At 39.3% G+C, this 8,895-nt stretch overlaps 1 non-coding gene across 1 annotated transcript; it reads right to left on the bottom strand.

Moving 5' to 3' along the window:
* Nucleotides 1–5,061: 5,061 nt before the first annotated feature.
* LOC122098026 lies at nucleotides 5,062–5,168 on the bottom strand. Its single transcript, XR_006145647.1, has one exon. It is a non-coding gene; the product is annotated as a U6 spliceosomal RNA (small nuclear RNA).
* Between the last annotated feature and the right edge of the window lie 3,727 nt (nucleotides 5,169–8,895).

The following is an 8,895-nucleotide window of genomic DNA, read 5'->3' as shown; positions in this document are numbered from 1 at the left end:
TGAGGATTTGTTGTTGGGTGGTTTAATTTTTTGAGTTCCAAGTATATTTTAGATATGAGACCCTTGTCCGTTGTATGGCTAGTGAAGATCTTCTCCCAGTCCGTGGGCTTTCGGAATAGGAGAAACCCTGGGTCTCCTTGGCTCAGGCCGAAATTTCCTGAATAGAGACCCGGAAACACAACAAATCAAAGAAAGGTTGGAAAATTGGGATTGTATAAGGTTGCAGAGCTTCTGCAGGGCAAATGACATAGCTAGCTGTTCTTTTTCAAGGAGGTTTAGATGTGTCATTAAATTGTTAGTTTCAGATCTCTCCAATTTGTTGATGTAGGAGCTCAGAGCTATAAACTTGCCTCTGAGTACTGCCTTTGCTGTGTCCCAGAGGAGCTGGTAATTTGTGTGTTCATTTTTGTTGAATAGCATGAACATTTGAATTTCCTTTCTAATGTCTTCCATGACCCACTCATGATTCAGCAGTGTGTTGTTCAGCCTCCATGTGATACCGGACTTTCTTTGGTGGCTTTTGGTGTTGAGTTCTAATTTTATTCCCTTGTGGTCACAGAGAATGCAAGGTATAACTTCAATGTTTCTGAATTTAGACAAGTTTGCTTTGTGGCCTAAAATGTGGTCTATTTTAGAAAACGTTCCATGGGCTGCTGAGAAAAACGTGTATTCTGATGCTGCTGGGTGAAATGTTCGGTAGATGTCTGTTAAGTCTAGTTGATCTATGCAGCTGTTTAGATCTGCGGTTTCTCTGTTGAGTTTTTGCCGAGTTGATCTAACTGGTGGGGAGAGTGGTGTGTTAAAATCCCCAACAATTAATGTCTTTGGATCTATATGGGATTTGAGGGAAAGTAGTGTTTCTTTGATAAATTTGGGTGCTTCATTGTTTGGCAAATAGATATTTAGAATTGTAATATCCTCCTGAAGGAGAGATCCTTTAATTAGTATGTAGCGACCTTCTTTATCTCTTCTCACGAATTTTAATTTGAAGTCTATTTTATCTGATATTAGGATTGCAACTCCCGCCTGTTTATGGGGTTCGTTTGCTTGGTAGATTGTGTTCCAGCCTTTAACATTGAAAATGTGTTTGTTTTTACGGGCAAGATGTGACTCCTGCAGGCAGCAGATAGTAGGGTCTTGTTTTTTAATCCAACTAGACAGTCTATGTCGCTTAATTGGAGAGTTCAGTCCGTTAACGTTAAGAGATAGGACTGAGAGGTATTTGGGAGTTCCTGCCATGTTATCTACCTTCTTGGGGGCTGCGAAAACTGGGTTGTTCCTATGGTTCTTGGATTCTCAGTTTGGGTGCAGTTTCTTGGCCTTTATTGCGGTCTTGTTGGTTTTCTATGTGTAGGACATCTTTAAGAACCTTTTGTAGGGCTGGTTTGGTGGAGATGTATTGTTTCAATTTTTCTTTGCTATGGAAGGTTTTTATTTGGCCTTCAGTTATGAAGGAGAGTTTAGCTGGGTACAGTATTCTTGGTTGATAGTTGTTTGTTTTTAGGGCATGGCATATATCATTCCCGGCTCTTCTTGCTTTGATTGTCTCTGCTGAGAAATCTGAGGTGATTCTAATTGGTTTCCCTTTATAGGTGATTACCCTTTTCTCCTTGACAGCTTTAAGGATCTTTTCCTTGTTCCGAGTTGATCCTGTGTGGATTATAATGTGACGGTGGGATGTCCTATTCTGGTCTGGTCTATTTGGGGTTCCAAAGGCTTCTTGTTTCTGAACAAGCCTATCTTTTTGCATGTTTGGGAAGTTCTCTGCTAGGATCCTGTTAAACAAATTTCCTAGACCATTAACTTCTGTTTCTAGGTGCTCCTCTACACCAATTATCCTTAGATTAGTCCTTCTGATGGTGTCTTCCAGGTGTTGGATAGATCTATCATATTTCTTGGACTTGTCTTGGATGGTTGTATGTTCTATCTCTATAATATCTAGGCTGTCTTCAATCCCTGAGATTCGATCTTCTGCATGGTCTAACCTGCTGTCAAGATTCTCTACTTTGTTTTTTATCTCTTTTCCTTCTAATTGGTCAGCTTTGTTGGCTTCAAGTTCTTTGTTGAAGCTCTGTTTTAGGTCTTGTATGATTTTCTTTACTTCCTTAATTTGGTGTTCAGTGTTTGTCCTCAAATCACTTAGTTGATTGGTTATGGTTTCTTTGGACTCCCATTCCTTCTGTTGGGTTCCATTCAGCATTCCCTTTGTGGTCTCCCTGACTTCCTTCAGCTCTTTGTTAATGGATTCCATGGATGCTTTTAGTGATCTTTGTGTGTTCTCTACCTGGTATCTCAATTTCTGTATTACTCTTTGATTAGCTTCCTCCCGTTCGTGGGATTCCTGCAGATCTCTTTGAGTGTTCTCAGCCTGCTCACGCCATTCCTCCCTTTCTCTTTGAGTATTCTCAAGTTGTTCACGCAAATCCTGTATCAGTTTTTGTGGAGCTTCCTCATGCTTATGATATTCCTGTATAAACTTCTGGGATGCCTCCTCTCTCTCCCTATCACGCTCATACAGAGTCCTTTGTACGTTGTCAAACTTCTCATTTATCATGGTTGCCAGCAGTGTTTGTAGAGCTATTTGGGAACTCTCCTCTGGATTATTCATTATCTCTTCTAACCCCTGATTATCAAGATTGGGAATTGAGATACCCGAATTTGCCATTTTTCTTGTGTTTTTCCGGCTTACTCTGCCCATTTGAGATGAAGATAGCACCAGTATTGTGCTAGAACACTATCTTAAGGCAACCATCAACCAAAGTTTGCATTTGTACAGTCAATAGTCTACAGATACAATCTAGTTCAACAGATACATCTATTCGACATCAAACAACTATATGTTAAAGGACTTCGAACCGCAGAGAAGAATTTGGAAAACCAGAAATTATTAGGGTTAGGGAGAGATGTGGGTAAAAAATAGGAATAGATTGTTGTGGGGAGGCACAGGGAGAGTTAACTATGTCCTACTCACAATTCAGGAAATAGGTTGGGTAGGATGCAAGTAGAGAGAGAGAGAAAAAGAAGAAAGGGAAAGGGGAATGAAAAGAGACCAGAAAAAAAATAGAAACGTAAAAATTAATGTTATTATAGAGATTAAAAGACCATCTATTTAGAGAGGAATGTGAATATATTGAGAGAAAGGGAGGGACATAGAGGAGATGTGAAAAACTTTAAAAAAATGCTTTTAATATTATATAGGTATAAAGAGGTAGTACTGCTATTAATGAATTTAAGTCTCAGAGGTTTTGAATTGAGTAATAAGTTTGTGGATTAAGTGTGTACACAATGTGGGATAGGGTCTACTAGTTAACTACGGGTTTATCTGAGGATGTGCAGGACAAGACTTAAGTCACATAAAGAAGAACAAAAGAGAGGAAAAGGTGGAAAAGATAGGAAAGTGAGAAGAAAAGGTCAGAAGTTCAGTAGAGCTAGACAAAAAACAAAAAGATAATTAAGAATGAAAGAAGAAGAGAAAGAAGACAAGAAAAGAAAGGAAAACACACATTCACGTATTCCTAAAATAAAAATTATAAGAGGAGAAAAAAAAAAGTTACTGGAAAACAATTATTTTTTCAGAAGTGGCAAAAATTAAAGATTAATAAAAGTTTTAGGAAAGGAAAAAAAAATTTTATATATATAAGGTAACAAAAAACAAAAGAAAAACAAAAAAAAAAAAAAGAAGAAAAGAAGAAGAAGAAAAAAAAAAGTTCTTTGATTTTTTTTTTTTGGGAGGGGTGGGAAGAATCCTGTATCTCCCTTTTGTCTGTAATCAGAGTCTTGTTGGAGTCTCTGGTCAGCTTGAGGTCTGTGGCTTAATTGGTTTCTTAAGTCAGTTTGTTGGAACAGGCAGAAAAATGCTCTGCTTTACCCAAGATTTTGAGATCCCCCTCCCAGGTTAGTTTACTGGGACGGTGATCTGCTTTGAGAATCACAAAAGAGGGGGATGCAGTGATGAGGCCAGGTTCTTGTTAGAGTTGAGGCCTTTCAACAGACAGTACCCTTTCCCTGGGGCTATTTTGTGAAAAAAACTCACAGCACCCAGCCTGGAGCCATTCTCAGGGTTTCTGTTTTTTCAATTGATTGTGGTGGCTGCTAGAGAGAAGGGCAGCCTCTGGCTCTGGTTACCCAGTGAGGAGAGCCACTTCAATGGCTGGCGCCTGAGCTGGGTGACTTTTCCCTGGATGGAACTGAGTCTGTGAGGTCACTTCACCGTTAAGTTCTTGTGACCTGCTAAATGACTCATTTTATTCCAAGGCCTGAGCTGGAGCTAGCCGCTCCTCCGAGCTTTGTCGGTATCCAAGATGGAGATCACCGGTGCTGGGCGGGGAGGGGTGGCCTTCCCTCCTCTGCTCCCTGAGAAGTAGTGAGGACATTGGGCTTCTACTCACGCCGAGTCTTGGATCCTGAGTCGTCTCTGGTCTGCAAAGTGCAGGATGAAGTTTTCTGCTCCTTGTCGGTTCTTGCTGGTGTTGAGTGGAATCCGCTCGTCCATTGCGTCTGGCTCCTTCGTCCCGGACTGTGTCTCAGGTTTGACCCCTCGGTGGTGGTCGCCGCCGGGACCCTGTCGCTGCAGCGGCAGCTGCTGGCAGGCGCTCAGATGTGTCTGCTTGGCCTCCCCTCTCTTGACTAACTCTCTATCCTGTGATGGCACACTTGGTGTGATTCTCTGGCTTGGGACTGTTCACTGGAACTCTGAAACTGCTTTCTATGCAAGAGCTTGTTCAGATTCCAGCTTCTCCTCCGCCATCTTCCCAGAACTCCTTTACCACCTTTTCTTGATCCATTCATCTACTGACAGGCATCTGGATTGGTTACATATCTTAGCTATGGTAAATAATGTTGCAATAAACATAGTTGTGCTGGTAGTTTTAATATGGTCTTATTTGTGATCCTTTGGGTAAATGAACAAAAGTGGGATTGCTGGGTCATAGGGGAGCTTTATGTGGAGTCGTTTGAGGAAACTCCATACTGCTTTCCAAAGTGGTTGAAGAAGTTTACACTCCCACCAAGAATGCAGTAGGGTTCCATTGTGTCCCCATCCCCTCCAGCATTTGTTGTTGTAAAAATATGGATTGCTTCACGAATTTGCAAGTCATCCATGTGCAGGGACCATGCTAATCCTCTCTGTATCATTCCGATGTTAGTGTATGGGCTGCCGAATTAAGCACAGTACATTTTTTATATAGAAGGAGTAATTGATTTTCTTAGTCAATTCCACAAAAAAGTAAGTTCAAAAGAATTGTCATGAAATTTTAGAATCATGCAGTTCTTACATAAGCACACATTTTTGATGTTGGCATAATTTGTGGAGGGGAAGGGGAAAATGTTTAAATAGGGATACAAGTAGACCCATTGCAACAATGAAAGGAACTTTACAACTTTGGCATCTCTACTACTGCCATACCTGCAGATTGTAACTTGATTGCTTCTTTTGAGGTAAGTATCACTATACCTGGGTCTGCTTGGACTGTGGTCCTCCTAACACAAGCAAAACACATAGCACCCATCAAACTCTAACAGAGTTTCTGAAACTTCTTTTTTTTTTTTTTTTTGGTTTGGGCTTGCCTGGAACTGCAATTCTCTAATCTCTCTTTTCTAAGTAGATAATATTACAGGTTTGAGCCACTTTATCCAGTAAAAGTATACAATTTCAAGATATCTTGATATTGCCTATATTTGTGCTTAACATATATAGCTAACCTTAATTTTCTCCCTCTTCTGTTTAGTACTCTGAGTTGAAAACATTGACTTTCTTGCTACACATGGCTTTGTTTTGGGTGGAATCCCATCACAATCCAAAAAATCTCCGAAAAGTTTATGTCGAATCATGGAAAAGAAGGCTTCAGGTTGGAAAAAAAAAAAACAAAAAAAACCCCAATGATCCTTAACTTATAATTGCAGTATACTTATAGTGTTAGTCAATACTTTCTGAAGTATGAGAAGAGAAGGAAGACAGAAATGTGAAAGATGTCAGGTCTCTGGAATTTCTGTAGTTGTCACTTCATGTTATATTCTTCCTTAAAACTTGCTTTATTAAAACCCTCTGGGTTGATATTAGTTGGACTGTTTGGTTACCTTACCCAAGAAATGAAGCTGAGGGCTGGGAAGGTGGCTCAGTGGTAGAGTGCTTCCCTTGCATGCATGAGACCTGGGTTCGATTCCTCAGCACCACATAAGCAAAAAGAAAAAAACCGGAAGTGGCACTGTGGCTCAAGTGGTAGAGCGCTAGCCTTGAGCTGATGAGCTGAGGGACAGCACCCAGGCCCAGAGTTCAGGCCCCATGACCGGACCCCCCCAAAAAAATCTTTGGGCTGGGAAGGTGGCTCAGTGGTAGAGCACTTGCCTTGCATGCTCGAGGCCCTGGGTTCGATTCCTCAGCACCACATAAGCAAAAAGAAAAAAACCGGAAGTGGCACTGTGGCTCAAGTGTTAGAGCGCTAGCCTTGAGCTGAAGAGCTGAGGGACAGCGCCCAGGCCCAGAGTTAAGGCCCCACGACCGGACCCAAAAAAAAAAAAAAAAAAAAGAAATGAAGCTGATTTTAGAAGGCTGATGATTTGGTAAATAAAGGAATAATGAGAATGAGCACTGATATTGTCACAGAATGAGCCGACAAGGTTCATTGCTGAACAGCAAAAGAAAGCAGTTTCAAGTCCGATAATGCACATTCGAACATATATAGATAGATACATATATGTATACATATACAAACATACATGAAAAAGTATATATCCAGTAGAATATAGAGAGAAAGTTGGTGTGACAAGTATTAAACTATATCAAACTGGTTGCAGGAAAGGTCCAGTAAAATATCAATAGTTTAGCATAGATTTTGCATAGATTTGTAAAGGATGAAAATTCTTTCCTCATTTTATACTTTACAAATATCTTTAGTACGTTTTAAGTTTTTTTATATTGTAGTTGGAGCACCTATATAATGCTGAGAATTGGAATTACATAAATTATGCAACATGAATGGGCCAGCCAGTATAGGAAAGTTCATGAGATTCTTAATTCCAATTAACCACCAGGAGAAATGGAGTTCCAGTTCAGATTTTATGTAGAGCACTGGCCTTGAACACAAAAGCACCAGTCAGGCTGTGAGTTTAAGCCCTAGGATCTACAGAAACAAAAACACAAAATATAACTTGGAGTTAGATATTTTATAATGAAGCATTTTTATATACTCTACATTGTTAGAAAGACTAGATTTCAGTGATGTCTTTATAACCTATCATAATAAGTGATATTGTCCATTTATTAAGCAGAAAGGCTTACTCAGATTTATAAGTTTGGAGGTTTCAGTGTAAGTGTATGTTCAGTTGGTTTTATTGCTTTGGTGGCCTGTGACAAGACAATGTCAAGGTGAGGAGTATGTCAAAAAGAAATGTTTTTGACCTAGAATGTTAAAAGAGAAAAGAAGAAAGTAGATGAGTGTGCATGTTCTCAGAGGTTTCACTCTGAAGAACTTAATCTCCAGAAGAACTATTCAGGTATTCTCCACAGTCTGGGAGGAAATGGAAAGTCATTTTTCTTTAACACATAGGTCTTTCTGGGGCATTCTGAATTCAAATGGCAACATCCTCACCAATGATAATGAATTGTCCAGGGGTGGAATAGATATTGCTATAAATTCCAATCAGATCGCAGCAGACTAAATATTTTATGGAATCCCTATTAAAATAATTTCTTGCAGACTGACTGGGTCTTCATACTACATATTTGTATATGGGTGTGTATGTGTGGGTTTGAATAAACTAATACAGCAATGTAGCAAATTAAAGTATTAGTAAGGCCTTTCTCTTCTCATATCATGAAAGCCTGCCACAATTCTCAATCAAATCCCATTCAAGATTCAAACATTAATGCTCTCTCAAAAGTTCTGTATGCAAACCCAGGTACATTCACTTCATTTAAGACGGCAATGATATATGAAAATTTTAAGTCTACCATGGAAAAAAATTATATTAAGCAAAGTTAGCCAGGCCCAAAGAAACTTAGGTCCCATGGTTTCCCTTAATTGCAATAACTACTATATGTCTGAGTCATGCAGAAAACGTCAGATAAGTTGATGTTAGGGAAATGAACCCTAATATATGTATTCAAATGTTTTTTTTTATTTCAGTTGATTGTTTCTAACACATTTATAAGATTATTTCTTTGTTGCTTTGTATGTCCCTCCCCCATGGTATAACCCCTGCTTTCACTGTATTTGAGGTTGGTATAATTTGTGAAGGGGAAGGGAAAAAAGAAATGTTTAAATAGGGGTACAGGTGGATCCATTCCAACAATGAGATGTACAAGTCGTTATATGGAAAAACGAACTTTACAACTTTGGTGGGGGCAGGGAGGAGGATTGGGTGGAGGGGCAGGGGAGGGAGAATGGGAAGGGATGGGAAGGGGAAACAAAGGAGGAGGCTAGAATGCTTGATAAGAAATGTACTCATTATCTTGCCCATGTAATTGTAACCCCTCTGTACAGTATTTTCACAAGAAAAAAAGAAAAAAAGCAAAATTTAAGTCTTCCAATTACGTTGTCACCAAGGAAACATGTACAGTATTTCCTTAAAAAATATCTAGATTGTAGAACACTTTAGCCAGAAAATTGAAGGAGTATACATTATAGGATTTAATTTAAATATTTAGTCACTGAAATGGATATTCTATATCCACAACTTAGAGCCCCTTCAAAATACATAATTTCAAACCTCATCTATTACCATCTTCCGTGAAGACAGTCCTTGCTGAAAACGAACCAAATGTGGTAAACCAATTAAAATGTACGCCTTTGTCAAATGCTATTGTTTTAAAGCATGGAAGTGATAGAACAATTAATGCCAGTGAACAGCTGGTTCTAAGGAGTATGGAAAGTGATTACTTTGGACTCTAGGTGGAAA

The sequence above is a fragment of the Dipodomys spectabilis genome, unplaced genomic scaffold, assembly GCF_019054845.1.
Source record: "Dipodomys spectabilis isolate Male_0828 unplaced genomic scaffold, ASM1905484v1 ptg000451l, whole genome shotgun sequence".
In the NCBI taxonomy this organism is placed as follows: Eukaryota; Metazoa; Chordata; class Mammalia; order Rodentia; family Heteromyidae; genus Dipodomys; species Dipodomys spectabilis.
This window is presented reverse-complemented; position numbering and strand designations above follow the sequence as displayed.